Genomic DNA, 17,777 nt, shown 5'->3' with positions numbered 1-17,777 from the left:
GATAATATATGGACCTATACTTTGTTATGAATATTCTATCAATATATGGGATGTTTGGAATATAACAACTCATGTTTCTTGAGAATGCTAGAATGTTACTTTATTCGATCATTGAGTTGGAGGTGATTAATCCTAGTTGATGCGGTAGAATTTGTTTCATTCAAAATTCTGGACTTCAAGTTCCCAAGGGAGACCAATTAGTTTTATATCATTCGTTGAAAATCTACGTTATAACATAAGAGCTAGATGATGTTATCATTTTGTTTCCACATCCTAAACTAGTAAGTAAACATTGCAGATATGAATGTGAAGCATCAATACTTAATCAAGATAGTTCCAAGAACTTAAAAAGTTAGAATGGGTAACATGCCTATTTGTTCTAAATATTCTAATTTCTCCTCACTTGCGAAATATCTTTCTTTATCATTTATAAGGTACTCTTAATTCAATTTGTTACTATGCCCTCTCTCTCTCTCTCTCTCTCTCTCTCTCTCTCTCTCTCTCTCTCTCTCTCTATATATATATATATATATATATATATCTTAAGGGAACTCTAACATGTTACCATTTAATTTTATACTCTACTAACTATGTACTTACTAGCTAGGTTATTGTGTTAATTACTAATTATTAATTTTCCCAAAACTACTACAATATTTTATCATCTACTAACCCTTTATTCGTCAAATAATATTCAAATTAAATAACCATAATCCTGAAACTATCTAAACTTATATACAACTAGCATTATTTATTATCTAATATGTACTACTCCTTACCATTAATTTAACTACTAACTAATTAATACTTGCCCCACTAACTTCACTAGTTAACTACTTACACATGACTAACTTAATATCAATAAATTAAATTACCAAAATTATCCACTAACTAACAATACTCCCAGCTTATCGAATTTTCATACCTCTAAACACTAACTAATAAATAAGTTCTACTAATCATCCACTAATATCTATAGCAAAATTATTCTATTAAATATGTAATTTTCATAATCCTTATCTAACTTAATTTCTAACCACTAAACACTTTCCTAACATTAGTCACTAACTATTTAATGCATATTAATCATTAATGATAAGCTTATTCTAACACAATACTATCTACTAACATTTACCATAAACTAGCATAAATAGTTTTGCTAATCTTACTACCAATTAAACCAGCTACACCCTAATTCCTAAGTATTCCATGTGGTCCTCCCTTAGGCTCCCCTAAGCATTAAAGTCAAAGTGCTAATCCTAGTGCTTCTAAGACTGTACACTATACATATTTGTTAAGACACCCCTTTTTAATTATTCCTATGTCCAATGTCACTTAACTACCCTTTCACTACCTCCCAAGATGTTGTGACATGTGTCCCATCGCCCTCCTTCGGTGTCTAGGTAAAAAGGCGTGGCAATATTTAAAACCAAAGTGGGTTTACCTCTTTCCAAGGGTGAAGGTGCCAACAAGGTCCCTTGACATGTGTCAGAGGGACAATCATCTAACAAAGTGCCCAAATCTTCCAAAAGAGATGTAAAGCGCTTAGGAAAGAGTGGGGACCACTGTCCCTTACACCTTTATGCATTTGATTTTCTTTTCCTAGGACATGGGTGCCTACCTACCCCATTACAATTTTATTCAATATAATATAAAGTTACTTTTTGGAGCTCTCCTTTTACCAAGGCGTTGGTCGCCCCACTCCTAGGAAAAGTTCATATTTTCTAGTTTATTTATTTTAGGATGTGACCCATTTAAGTCACGAGACTTTTGTGACTTGGTCTTCTTGCTTGATTGATATGTTGTTATTATCTAAATTAGTCTATGACTTAACTCTTTTACTCTATTCTATTTATTTATACCCTTTTTCAAATGATTCTAAAAAATATTCTCTTGAATATTTTATTGATATGTAATTGGGGAGTCGATTATTTCCCACTTCGTATACAAATTCCAGAGAATAGAATGCACACTTCCAGACTTGTTTGCTCATGCATATTTGTGTTTTAAACTTCTACTTAGTTATTTTTATTTGTTTATTTTTGTCTCTTACTGAAGGTTTTGTGTAATGGTAATCAAGTATAGTGTTGAGTATTAGTGTTAATACCAATATTCTAATTGATACCTCAAATTGAATACTTTATTAAAACTATCAAAATCCATTCAAGACTTAAAAATTGAGAGTCAAATCTACTACCTTTTTGCAAGACAATAAATTGAAGTATTGTATTATACTTGTACAAGATCAACTATGAAGACAAATAGATCAATCCTTTCCTAGCTAGAATGAATCTTTTAGATGAAATTTCCTATTGAACCAATAGATAATGAAATTTATCACCATATTTGGAATGCACTTTGCTTGTATTATTTCATGATCAAAACAATGAACATGTTTCACCTATGCTTAGTCAATTCTATGAACACAATTACAAGGATCTATTTATTGGAGTGATTCTTTTATATTTCAACTATATCATCAGCTATTCGTCTTTCTATTTCCTTACATAAGAAGACACATCACTAAACAATGATACAATTACATCTCCACAAATCCCAAGTTTCCAACCTATATTCATGCATCACAATAATTTAATACAAGATGGAATTCCCCCACGATAATGAAATACACAAATGACACATTGCCTCCTTCGCGTTCCATCCATGCAATGAGAAATCCCAAGTTTTTCCAATGAATTCATTGATCACAAAATCTGAAAATACATTACAAAAAAAATTACAAGAACCATGGAGGCTCACCTCCCATCCTAGGCTTCTATGGAGCCACTCACTGAGCAGGGGAAACAAAGCCCGAATGGGATACACACATAACATTTACTAATGCATGAAATCTCACAACACAACACATAACAATCCATTCCATGGCTAGCACATTGATTCACCATTGGAATCATTAACACAATGGGTGAAGGTGGACTCTTCAAAGAGGAGAATGCCATATCCATAACACAGAATCAAATAGCAAGGCTATCACAAAATCTCCTCCTTCTCACACATACACTTATACCTCCAAAACAACAAAAGGCATATGGCTTAAATGGAGCCCATACTCCATGAAATAAAGAACAACTCCTCATCATGAGGTAGATTTTCTCAACTACAATATTGAGCCCAACTAACCCCCTCATCCAAGGCTTCTCTTCCCTCCCAAGGGTGAGTGAAGCCTTCACACCCATTAACAATTTCATCATTCAAACAAAACAAAAAAATCAAGAAAGAAAATCAAGAAAATGCATGAACATGATGCACAATCACAACACAACATAGGATTACAATAACAATACACAATCCCTTAACAACACTCCATACTTGCAGATTTATTATGCAATGCTAAAATAAAATGGTCATGGTTTGAGCACCAACCTTGGTCCAAGCTAATGGCAATGCTAGTTGATGAAGAGCTCCCTTAGCCTCCGTCCAAAACCCCACCTGTCTCTGAACTTAGAGAGTGGGTGAATACCCCACTAGTTTGTCCAAGACTCTCTAAAAAGGCCTTCCCACTAATTATTTTAGCAAAAACACCAAGCCACTTCCTCTTACCAACTTTTCTCCCCCTAAGTTTTCTATTTTTGACTTTGTGGAAACATGGGAAAGATTTCATGTGACAACTCCATTTTCGAATTGATGGAAGAAGGAATTGGTAAAGGCCCCCCCTAGCCTATCTAGGCACCATCATGGTCAAAATTAGGTCCCTAACAACTTATACTATCATATGGGTAGCTTATTTTCACACAAAAGACACTTTGGGACCACCTAGTGACCCTTCAAAACCCTAGTCAAGTCTAAATTCAAATTTCCTTTTGATAATGACCCATCCTATCCCTTGTCAAGTGGGTTTACTTAATCATTAACAAGGTAATTAGTTTTAGGGTAAAATGCTACCATGATCAAAACCCTAGGTGACATGTCATTAACACACAACTATCTACAATTGTCAAGTGATAGATTAAAGCACATTACACATCACCATGACATGTCCATAAAGCATCTTTGATATTAAAGTTTTCACATACATGCAAGCTTACATTTACAAAATAAAATACATCACAACGAGGCTTTTGAATCTTCCAAAGAGTTGCCTTGGCTATACCGTGCTTACATGAGTTTGGATCTTGTTTCCCCCAATAAAATTCCATGGTTCATTTGCCTGCACACTAAACTCAAACATCAATAGCCAAATGAAAAAATAAATAAAGTGCATATATATAGGTGCACGATAAATTTCATATTGAATAATTCATATTGACATACTCAATTGTCCTAACCAACTTTATAAACTTTTATTTTCTAATCATTTTCATATAAAGCATCTTAAACATTGTGTTTTTGGCAAAAGTGGTCGAACCACTTAATATATATATATATATATATATAAGAACTCGTTCAATTACTCAACTGGGAGAGAACCAAAAAGAAAACCCAGCATCATCGCAATATGTACAAGTATCAAACATCAATATTTACAACCTATTATATCAATGAGCAAAATCTAAATTACAAAGTGAGGGAATATTCCCACCAAAATTTGAATTTGTCAAATTTTTACATTTTCAATAACAATTCGACTAATAGGCATGAAAGTTCTAAACCCAACCAAAAATACAAAACATTTATAGCCATGCCTGTTGACAAAAAAAATTATCACAAAAAGGAAAAAAAAACCTTAATACTATCATTCCTCCATATCCTCACATGAGACACCCTCAGCAGAAGTCGAGGCCATACTAGTTTGCAGAGAATATCCCCACTCGAATTCCAAGTATGGCAATGGAGCAACCTCCCAACCTAAGCCCGAACCTGTAACAACATCATCTATAACACATATGGCAGGAGGCTCACCCCAAACTGGTACACTGGCTTTATTAGACTGGGAATGCCATCCAGTTTCTTGCGTGGCAGGAAGACTTGAACCATGAACAATGGGAGTTGGGATTTGAGGGCATATACTTGGTCCACAATTAGACCTAATTTGGGGGGCCGACGATGCCATCATGTGAGCATTCATAGCTTGGACATCACTGATCGGTAGCCCCAGAATATCTAGCAAAGCATAACCCTTTTTCTTCACACCCTCCTCCAGTTGATGACCCAGTACCCTTGTCGTGGCTTGCAAGGTCTTTGTCATGAACTGTGGTTGTGCTTTTCAAAAGTCTTTTGAAGTGCCGTGAAGGTAGCCATAGCCTCGTATTTTTGTAGGAGTTGTGAACGTATAAACAAGTTGCCCACCAAGGCATTTCCAGCCCATAAATCGTAATTCTACATCACCCTTTTCAATTTGTTTTCTTGGAAATAAAATAAAAAACTCCTCCCCAATTACAATACGAATTGCATGTCGAGTAGAAGAAGAATGTGCAACAAACATAGTATCCAGGGCAACATCATCCAAAGGATGAGGAAGAGCATCTTCATCCAATGACGGTTGAAGCCATATTCTAAAGTTTTTTGGAAGGATAGATCTATGATACTGATAGTAAGAGTCACATTTAACATAGGCATCATATGAAAGTGACATCCTGAGACCAAATGTGATGACAAGCATAGAAAACAGAGGAGACAAAACCATAAATAAGGATCATTTTTATGAATACTAATTCTAAGGAGAATAAAAATAAATCTCCCATAACATGCAGAAAGGATATGAGGTACCGACTACCATGTGAATAATAATGAAGTAGTTGGCATCGAATCTAGAACACATTTGCAAATATGATGTGCGAAGTACAAATATGACAACCCCAATATGATGATGAAATGATTGCTCTGATGTCATGTGTGCTAAAAAGCCATTGCACCCTAGATTTGAGAGACAATCAATAACTTTATTCCCCTTTCTTAGAGTATGAGATAAGTAGACCTCCTGACATTGATACATAAGAATCCATATCTATTGCAAAATATAATTAAGCTTCCAATTCAAAATTTCTCTCTTAATATAGGCGTTGATGATTACTTGTGAATTGCCTTCAATATGAACTCTATGGAACTTCCCCCTTTTTACTAGGGCAAGAACTGCAAGTAGAGCTTGAGCTTCTACAATTTTGTTTGTTCCATTCGGAATTGGGACCACCATAATTGCTAAGACAAATCCATTACAATTTCTAATACAAGCTCCTAGCCCTAATTTTCTAGGATTCCCTGTAGAAGCCCCATGAAAATTGAGCTTCATATATCTTGTATTAGGTGAGAGCCAATAAACTAATGTTCTATAAATTTTAGGTTGTGTTAAATTTGTTGATCTACAACCTGTTGGAATGACTAATATTTTCTATTCCCTAAGCATCATGCTATTCCATGAAGTGATAACAGGATTTGCCTTACAATGGGTAAGACTTGCATTCATAACTTTTGCAATTGATCTATCAATGCCTTCTAGCAACTTGTCTAAGGAGACTGATTCTTTCCTAAAATTCCTCTTATTTCTTTCCCACCAAATAGCCCATAGGACTATAGTTGGGGCACACTTCCAAAGTCATGAATATAAGGCCCTTCGATGTAAACTTGGCCAAGCTTGAAAAATGTCCCATAAGTTATTTGGGAGTGGTGTGAAAAAGCTTAACTTTTTTAGCACAAACATCCAACATTTATATGTCGTTGGGCATCTTACAAAAAGATGATCACTTGTCTCCAGTTCTTCATTGCAATGCATACATTTGAAAGCTAGAGCAATGTTAAGTCACTCTAACCTATCACTAGTTAGAATCCTTTTCTTAATTATAGGCCAAGCAAAACATCTAGCTTTTGGTAGTACAACATTATTCCAACAAAATGAGTATGCACATGATGGGGTCTTGTCTGAAGCAATTCTCTAAATGAGCTTATATCCCACTTTGTTTGAGTGGTTACCATCCTTAGCTGGAGCCCATCTCAACTTGTCTTCATAAGTAAAATGAAAGGCCTGTTTGTCAAGAAGAATGGTTTGAAAGATAGATTTATCTTGAATGGCCAATGGTAAGAGGTTTGGGTCCTTCCATATAATTTTTCTAATGAATAAACAAACCGCTAAAATATGAATGACTTGCTGACCCCACAAGGCTTCTAAAGCTGTTAAAATATTATGAACATCAGGCAAGTTTATTAATGGTGGCTGGCCATTCCATGAGTCTCTCCAAAAACTAATCATGTCACCTTTATTGAGCTCCCATGTCACATATTTCAAAACATTTTTTCTAGAAGAGACCATGAAATGCCAAACAACGGATCCTTTTGGGGGATCAAGGATGGAGAATATCCTAGATGGCTCACTGTTATCCATATATTTTTGCTGCATAATTTGACACCATGTAGTGTGAGGCTTATCATACATTTTCCAAATTAACTTTCCTCCAAATGCCTCATTCCTTTTTGACAAATCATGGACACCCGCACCACCTAAAGCAGGGGTATAAGCCATATTATGTAAAGAGATAAGTGGAATCTTCTTATCATCTGTCATATTACCCATCCATAAAAAGCCTCTTATTAGTTTTTGAAAAATAAGATCAAAGGAGGAGCTTTAAGGATAGCCAAATAATAATTTGGAATAGCTGAAAGTATTGATTTGATAAGCATAATTCTGCCTGATAAAGAAAGCCATTGAGCTTTCCATGTAACCACTCTACTTTTGATTTTTTCAATGACCAAAGACCAATAGCTTATCTTATTAGACCCCATAAAAAAAGGAATGCCCAGGTATTTTGCAAGAAGAAAATCCTCTTGAAAGCCCGGGATTCTCACAATTTTATCTGAAATTGCTTTGTTCGTGTTAAAAAGATTTTTTTTTGATTTATGAGGATTGATTTTTTGCCCTGAAACCTCTGAATATAGCTACAATGTATGCTTAATCTGTCTTGCCTCTCAGACTTGCGCTCTACCAAAAAGTAATGTATCATCTGCAAATAGGGAATGTGTAACTGATAAAGTGCTACCCTGAATCTTGATACCTTGCCAATTCCCTAGCATGTTATGATGCTTAATAGTCCTACTGAGAGCTTCAACCATAATGATGAAGAGGATTGGGGATAGTGGGTCACCTTAATGGACACCCTGCATAGAGGGAAAGAAGCTTGAAGCTTTCCCATTAATGATAATTGAGAACCAAGCTCTTGAAATGCATGTTTAGTCCATTTGCACCAACACTTTGCAAACCCCATTTTTTGAAGTACTCGAAAAAGGAAGGACCAACATACCCAGTCATATGCTTTCATCATGTCAAGTTTTACCACAAAAGATGACAAGTGGGAAGTATTGATAGAATGTAAAACTTCATGAGCAACGAAAGCATCTTCTGTGGTTTCCCGACCTGGAACAAAACCTCCCTGCTCAGGGGATATAATATTCAGAATAAGATGTTTTAATCTCATGTATATGGCTTTTGTGATAATTTTATATGTCAGATTACACAAAGAAATGGGCCAGAAATCTACAAATGTTTTGGGCACTTTAATTTTAGGGAGTAAGGCAAGATTAGTGGTGTTGAAGAATTTTAGCATGGATCTAGTCTTTTTGGATTCTTCAGTAGTAGCAAATAGATCCCTCCCAACAATGTCATAGCAACTTTGAAAGAACATGGCAGTAAAACCATCCGAACTTGGAGCCTTGTTTGGAGGAAATGAAAAAAAAAAACTTGTCAAATCTCTACTAAAGTAAAAGGAGCCATAAGTTTTGAATTATCTTCATGAGTAGTCATAGGAGGAATTGCCTCATGTAAATCACTTACTTGAGCATCCAGTTGTATTGGATATTCATTTGGGGATAATAATTTTTTGAAGAATTTGACTCCTTCATCTTGAATGCTTTGTGCATTAAGTAGGGTGATTCTCGATTCTGCATCTTGAATTTGAAATATGGTCTTGGCAACACATTTTTGTTTAGTTGAAGTGTGAAAATACTTGGCATTTTTGTCAACTTGTTGTAGCCAAAGTTCTTTCGATTTTTGCCTCCAATACTCTTCCTCTCTGTTGCACAATTCCTCCCATTCAAGCTAAAGATGTTTTTGTTGCTCATAAGTATCAATGTCCATGCCATGTTCAATGATAAATGTGTATATATCATTTAGCTGTGAATTGACTACTTCTTTCTACTTAAAAACATTTTTAAACTCATGATGATTCCAGTGTTTAATAAGGGCCTTTATGTGCTTTAATTTGTTTGCAAATTGATACATCTTAGAACCCTGGACAAAAGGAGCACTTACCCACCATTGTTTTATCAGAGGAAGAAAGTGTGGGTTGTCGAAGCCACATTCTTTCAAACTTGAAAGAAGAGAAATATTGTTTCTTATCCCCATAAGATCTCTAGACTAGAGAAAGAGAAATAGGAAAATGATCTGAACTTGGTGAAGCTAAAATTTCTAGTTCAAATTGATATTTTTGAAGTTTCCATTCTTGAGAGATGAGAAATCTATTCAAATGAAAAACAATTTGTTCAAATCCATCTCTCTTATTAGTCCAAGTGAAGGAACCCTGTGAGGGAATAACATTCATAAGATTGTTGTTATCCACAAAGTATGAAAATCTTGAATTGTTTTAATTGGTGGACAGACCCACCTAGATTTTTTAGAATGATCCAAAATAGCATTAAAGTCACCTCCCATAATGACTGAGGAGTCTTGAGATTGGATCACTTGAGAAATTCTTGTCCAAACTTTAAACTTGTCTTGTGTTGAAGAAGGGCCATATACATTTACCAGCAAAAAGGAGATATCAAAGTTTGACATCTGAAAGATTTTCCATTTGGGATTCTGTTGAATGAGATGACCTTGAATGGTTTGGGGGTTCTACAGAACTGCAAGATCTCTTGAAGCTCATATTCCCAGAGAATGAACTAAGGACCAATTTGACCATTTGGAAATTGTTCTATCAAATGAATCTTGAGAGAGCTTGATTTCCTGAATCATAAAAATATTTTCCTTCATAGAATCAATCAACTTCTTGATTCTAGACCTTTTGTTAGAGGCATTAATGCCTCTAACATTCCAAGAGTTGATCTTCATTACAGACAAGGATAACCTCTTGTTCTCCTTGTCACCTGCTTGGAAATGATGAAAGTGTTGTCCAAAGTTGTCTGAATACCTACTACTATTTCATTTTTGGTCTTAACTCCTTTTGGTTTGCCTCTAGATTTAGGAGTCTTGAGGGCCAACAAGCATTTGGCAGGAGTTTGGTGAATAGAAAGTGTTTGATGATGATAAAAAAGTGTCAAGGAGGTATTAACCTCTGAATCAATGGGGTTTAATAAATTCGAAGAGTTAGGCATGCTGATAATAGCATTTGCACATTATGAATTTGACATAATTTGATCATTCAGGTATATAAGTTTTTCCAAACCTAATGCATCCTCATTGCTAGTGTCTGCACATTCTGAATTTGACATAATTTAATCAATCTGATGAATAAGTTTTTACAAACTGGTGCATCCTCATTGTTAGAAAAAGGATCCATTAATTGTAATTCCTTTGGTGTGTCAAGTTCATGATTTGAATCATCTGAAACGTGACATGTCTTCCAAATTTTCAAAAGCGTCATACTATTCCAATATTGAAATTGTTTAAGGAGCTCCTTAATGTTGGAATTGTGGCTGCCTATTGGGAGACTTTCTTTCTCAAAAATTTCATAAATGATGGATGTTGCAATGTTAGACACAATATGATCACTAATCTTCTAGGCCTTTGGGTGAAATATTTGAGATGAAGATGTCAAGATCCCCAGATTGGAAGAAACATGGTCATTCTAACATAACCTCCTATTATCAAGCTCCAACAAATTTTGTATTGGAAAATCTTGTGAAATCTCAAAGCCTTTAAAAGCAGTTCTAAATTTTAACCAGACAGGTAGGGGTAATTGCAAATAATGGTTTGAGACCTTCCTTGCACTAGATATTGGAATAATACTTAAGGAAGTATTGACATTTTGGTCTAAAGGGTGTCGATGGGAAGTCTTATGAGTGCATAATATTGGATCTGAGTTATGATCATCAGAAACTTTCATATTATCTTGAGTGATATCTTGACATTGAGTGTTAAAATGCCCTAGTCTATGCTGAAATTTATTGACTGTAATGTCATCCTGGACCTTAATGGACTAATGCCAACTCCCCCATTGAGACTTTATCACCATATTCTTCGATTGAGGTTTGCAAGAATCTAAAAGAAGGCACTCGAAGGAATAAGATCATGTTTGAGAAAGATGCCTAGTTTTTTTGCAAACATTTCAATAATTTGTGGCTCTCTGTATTCAAGGGGTAAAAGGGGAAAGGAAATCCAAAAAGGGAAGAATTGAATGTCTGCAGGTTGAGGCTTGAAATTTGGGACCCATATCATGGTGAAAAGGCCAAAACCAAGACAAAACCATCCTTTTTGCTTGTGGACAGAATCCATAGACTCTTTGGACTTAGAAATAGCAATGAAATATTTTGAAACCCGATCTATGTAAAAGATATCCTTTAAGCCAAACCAACCAGAAAAAGCCCAATCTTTGATATTAGAGAAAATAAGTGAAGTGCTAGAAAATTTACCGATGATTGCAATTTGATGAAGAAAATCAATTGAATACTACAACATTTGGGGTGGAAGTGTGGTTGACAACTAGTGCTCCTGAGAAACATCATGTTGATGCAGCTTCTTTTGACAAATTTGCTGAACTCTGGTTGGTTTGAAGGGTGCTCGAATATTAACTGGCTTCGAAGGATTAGCGGGGGGTTCAATTGTCTGCCTTGAGTTATTCCCATCATGTTTCTGCACCTCATGAGGAGGGAGAGGGCTCAAGTCCTTTCTAGATGGAAGTGGAGTGCCTTCATAGATATCAAAAACTGGTTGCTTTTGAAATCAAGACCAAAAGCTGCCATTTTCAAACCTATTTTTCTTATGTTGAGGAAGTGAGTCCTTAACCCATTTCTTTTTTGAAATTTTTATTTCCCACCCTAAAGGCGAAGGATGATCTAAATCCTTCTTGGAGGATTCCCCTATCTCAAAAGTGGAGGAATTAGTATTCCCCTTTGTGTGGAAATGCTGAGGGGGCTAGTTTGAAAAAGACTGAGTTGTAGGGTTTGGGGTTGGTTTGTGACGATCGTGGAATCGAGGATTAACAAAGAATGGTTTTGTAGGTTGAACAACTGCCTCACCCTAGAATATCGAATCTACACTCTGGGTAACCCTCTGACCATTCAAAGGGTTTTTCTATTGAAAAAGCATTGTTGAAAGACAGGGTCAGAGGGAAAAGACTATACAGGCTACACAATTGGTAATTCTTACTAGGATGGTGTTGATTCCTTATCCTAATAGAACATAAAATACCATGAATCCATTGACCTAGTTTCTAGGTTATGACATTTCGAACCTTTATTCCATATGGTCTTAACTCATCAACCTAATGCAACTAAATAGGTTATTTAACCTAGCAATAACTAAAATCTATATCCATCTCAAGCAACTTCTTGTAGTTCATTATTGATAAGTAAATTATCTCTCATGGCATACATAAATTCTAAAACCTCCTTACCCTCATTTTATCATAAGATGTAAGGATAACTATAAATATAATTCACGTCCTCTTCACAAGAATTAAAACATATCATCTACTGTCCTTTCTCTTTCTAAATCCTGGTCATATTCATAATATTTAGGGTTTGTAATAAGGTACGAGGGAAGGGGCCTTACAAAAGTCCAAGGTGGTTTTACGTTCTAGTGGGAGCTACATGTTTACTAGTTATAGGACTAGTCTCCAAGTGTGAGGTTATTGTTGTGGATTTTGATCAACCTCCAACATAGAGATTGTTTTTATATGGAGCCTAATCCGACTCAGAGGTTAATTTTTCCTCACTTCATTCACCATGGTAATATTTATATGTAATTTTTATTTTTATCTCTATAATCCAAAAAAATTCTAGTATTATCATTTTGTGATATTGCTATCAGGATTTAACTGTGTGCTTTTGAGTCAAACTCATTGATCTATGTTTAATTAGTAGTGATTCAACATGAATCCATATCTCATTAGAATAAATGGAAGACTTATCACTCATTGGATCTAGGTGATGCTCACAGGGGTGAAGCACTGGGACTTCCTAGGAGGTCAACCATCCCAATACTACTCCAGCTTGAGCGCGCTTAACTATGGAGTTTCTTCCATGGTTAACCCAAAGCTTGCAACCCCATTTGAAAAACCTTCACCAAGTGTTGTGCCTTATGAACCATTCATTAGAAAGCCCCTTAAGCTAATCAATTGATAAGTATGAGATAATTTCCACAACAACTCAAATTGTGATATTGTTATCAGCATTTGACTGTGTAATTTTGAGTCAAACTCATTGACCCATGTTTCATGAGTAGTGATTCAACATGAATCCATCTCTCATGAGAATAAATGGAACACTTATCACTCATTGGATCTAGGTGATGCTCACAGGGGTTAAGCAACAGGACTTCTTGGGAGGTCACCCATCCCAATACTACTCCAACCCGAGCATGCCTAACTACGGAGTTTCCTCCATGGTTAAAATCAAAGCTTGCAACCCCATTTGAAAATCCTTCACCAAGTGTTTTTCCTTATGAACCATTCATTATAAATCCCCTTAAGCTCGTCAATTGATAAGTAGGAGATAATTTCTAGAGCAAGTCAAATTGTGATATTGCTATCAGGATTTAACTGTGTGATTTTGAGTCAAACTCATTGACCCATGTTTCATGAGTAGTGATTCAACATGAATCCATCTCTTATGAGAATAAATGGAACACTTATCACTCATTGGACCTAGGTGACTCTTATTTCTTTCTTTTTCTCCTGTTAATTGTATTTTATTTTGTCATCTTTCCTATATTGTTAAGTTGTTCATTATTTTATTTTACAATGATCATACATATAAATAGTTATATATTTGTGTGTGTGAGTGCGTTCATTTCGTGGATTTTATCAAGCATTATTTTTCTTCATTTCTTCTTGGATGCTCTCTTTTTCTTTTAGTTTTCATTTTCCTTTATTAGTAGTTTAAGAGAGTCTTTTGACTCCTTAGATTTAATTTTTATTTCATTTTACTTTGCTGCTCCTCCCCTTTAACTTCCTTGCCTTCATTTGCTAGGTGTTTGACCTCCTCTTCCTTTCTTCTTCTCTCCTTGGTCCTCATGTACCCCTCCCCCCTCTCTTTCTATCTTTCTCCATTTAGCTAACACAAGATTCATAGTTGCTCATTTTACATCTTCTTGAACTTTCTATTGCTATTCTAATGATTGATGATAAAGTGTGATTCAAAATGTTAATTAAAAATCAAAAAGCACTGATAATCAATTTTGATTTTAATAATTGAGCTCCGGAAACATTATTACACTAGTTTTTACATGAATATGTACTATGATTATGTTTCCAATTTAGACAAAGAAAATAAAATTATAAAAAATTAGTTTTTTCAAAAGTTCCTAAACTAACAAACAACCATATGTTTAGAATCAACATTGTAACAAAACATAATTTCTTATTTGATTGAGAGTGGATTGATATATGGAAGAATTATTTTAAGAGAAAAGTAAATAATTTTAGTATAATATGGCATAAAATATTTGATTCTTTTACTAGTGCACTTGCCACAACCTTCTTCCCTTTTGTTTTCCAAAATTCTCTATCTTTGTATATGTTGTGCCTGTTCACATTCCATTTTCCATTATAAATAACACTCCTCTCCATTTCCCTTCATTTAACTCCCAACACCCTCTAATAATGTTTCCTAACTATTTTGTTTTTTTAATAAGTGCACATGGTGATTGTTTTGAATTAGGCATGGGCTTAGATAGTGGATATGGGGTGATTTCCTTTAATGCTTGTGCGAGAAAATTGAGTGTACATATCCACCATAAAATTGATAGTTGGTAATTTTTTTAATTTATAAAATGCATAAATATTTATTTGATCTCTTGGGTAAATAAATGAAACTAAGAAGAATATTAATTCTTAAATTCATATGTATGTCATTCATTTCAATATACTTTTTTTGATGTATTTTTTTATCAACTTTAACAAAGTGTAATTAATATTATATCGATTTCTAAAAAGAATCTATTTTTTAAGACTAAATATTTATATTCTCACTCTTTTTTATCACATAGAGAAGTTAAAAATGGAAATTGTTCAAAATTTTTAATCTATCCTACCTATCACAACTCCACAAAGCAAAGCACAAGCATCTATTTCTAATATACACATATTACAAAATGCATGTTTTACAAACAACTAGAATCTGAGAATGTAAATGCTAGATTTTGTCATTCCTACCATTGCTAGAGTGTTAACCTCTTCTACCTGGGGCTCATTCTCACCTTCTAACTTGTACACAACTCAATTTTATATCAATCTAGATTATTACTAAAATCCACAATCCACAATCAATAATCAAAGGACATCATTAATCCATTTCATTCTACCATTAATGATTCATAAATCATATAAATGCAATGTCTAAGAACATAATCTAACACACTATCCTTAAAAGATGATAATAAAATATCTAATTATACATGAACATGATAATATAATAACTAACATCAACCAAAGTAACTAATTAGTCAAACACAATTAATTATAATAGTCCATAAAGTGTATAATATCTCCAAAAAATATGAACATGTAAAAAAGATGAGACATTCCTCATTTTTCTGTATGTAAAAATAGGTAGAACTGACAGATTAGATCTGGGAAAATCGATCATATTAGACAATCTCTAAAATTTTTATACAAAGACACTAGGAATACATTATTGTTGTCATCATGTCCCAGAAAAACATCACGACTACCAACACTTTCCTACTATTTTGAGCTTCAATTTCAATCACACATCTTAGATCCATCTTCTGGTTTTTGCTTTCATAAAATTTTGATCACTTAGGGTCTGTTTGGTTTGTGGAAGATGACAACAATTGGCTTTTCAAGAACCCGAATTTGAATTTTTTTGCATTTGTTTCAAAATCAACAAAATGGAATTAGAATACCAGACTTCTAATTTTTTCTCAAAACTAAGTTTTCCAACTTCCTACTAGCAAGTAGGAATTGAAAATCAAAACCTAGTTATGTTTTTTGAGGAGTGTAAAAATAATAGATTGGACTACTTTTTTGGAGTCTGCCTGCAACTCTAAGCTTACACATAAAAATGTCTCTAAACACTTATCTTTTGAGTGAAACAAATAGTTCAAGTAAAATCTATAAAATATGAATGAATATTTGCAAGATCTTGATTTATCTAAATTGATATTTGTAGAAATATCTATTTCTACAATTCCACAAACCAAATGAACCCTTACAGTCTATATCAATACATGTTTTGACTATTTTATTAGTAAAATTTCCTAGTTAACCATTTATATTACTTTATCATCCTCACTTTATTCGAATGTATATTCTTGTGAAGGAAATCATTGTCTGCATTTAGAGCTCGAGTCACCTCTTGAGCCTATTGAAGGCATCATCATTAGATGTACAATTAACAAAAAGTGAAGTAATCCGACCACAATTATTCATTACTTATCTATGAACCGTATGTACACTAGCTAACATAAAAGTCTTACCTTACTAGGAACAACCCAATGAAACATAAAGGAATAATGAAAAATGTATAAACTCGCCTTTTCACCTTACTCCTTGTACCTTTATTTCATTGATTTTCTCCTCTTTGATATTCTAACAAGATGATGTGCTCTCAGAACTAACTGCCTTCCAAAATGACTTTAATGGATTTGAAGGGTGCTAAATAATACAAACTGCAATAAATCTGAAGTCCTAAAATGCTAAATAATGGTGACAAATATCTTTTGAAAAAATAAGAAGGATTGGTAGCTATGATGATTATGTTAAGATGGTTTCAATTGCTAAATAATGATAATTATGCCTCTAAGATGATCAACCAAATGATAAATCACTAAATGAAGACATGTGAGAAAACTAGAATGCTCATAAAATGCTCAAAAGACAAGATTTCTAATTAGATTCAAATGAAAGCTTAAGTTCTTTTTTTATATACTTATAACATATACCAAAATACCATGTGGCAAGATTAAAGGGCTAATCTTGGAGAAATAAAAGGTCGAGTTTGAATTGGTTAAAGGAGTTGAGAGGAAGTAAGAATTAGTTGGAATGTAAGAGAGGAAATAAGGCAGACTTGCCTTTACTCTCTTTACTCCCTTTAAATTACCTTTACTCCCTTCTTACGATTTCACTTTATGCACTCTACATTCCCATTTAATAATTAATTAGTAATATTAATTATCATTCACCTCTTAGGGTAAATCCCTTTTAGGTTTTTCATCTCCTTCTATAAGGATTGATCTTTTGTAAATATCTCATATTCTTTTTAATCTAACAATACAATTTGCATATTCTTAGAGCAAAAATATTACGTCTTCTTTGTGTTTTCTTCTCTGTGACAGGTTCTTGCATGTAGGTATTCTTTAGGCTTTGTGGATTTTTATTGCTCAAATCTTTCATGGTATGAGAGTCATATATGTTGTAGCTTGTTCAGTGTTTGGAGAAAAATAAGAATGAGGGTTTGACAGAATAAATCTGACTTTTTTCAGGTATTTTCTATGAAAATTGGTGGGTCTCTAATTTTTGGAGCACTTTGAGGCCAAATAGACCTCATAGTTGGATTCAGAAGGCACCCAAACCCCCGTTTTCATATAAAGTTTGTTGATTTTGGACAACGTTGACTAAGGAGACAATTCTTTTGCATACTAGGGTCATACGACCATTGGCATGCAAAATGATACAAAAATCGCAGAATTTTTTTCAAAAGAATTACATTTTTAG

This window comes from Cupressus sempervirens, chromosome 9 (assembly GCF_028749045.1).
Source record: "Cupressus sempervirens isolate cs-2001-9-10 chromosome 9, ASM2874904v1, whole genome shotgun sequence".
Classification (NCBI taxonomy): Eukaryota; Viridiplantae; Streptophyta; class Pinopsida; order Cupressales; family Cupressaceae; genus Cupressus; species Cupressus sempervirens.
Note: the sequence above shows the minus strand (reverse complement) of the source record.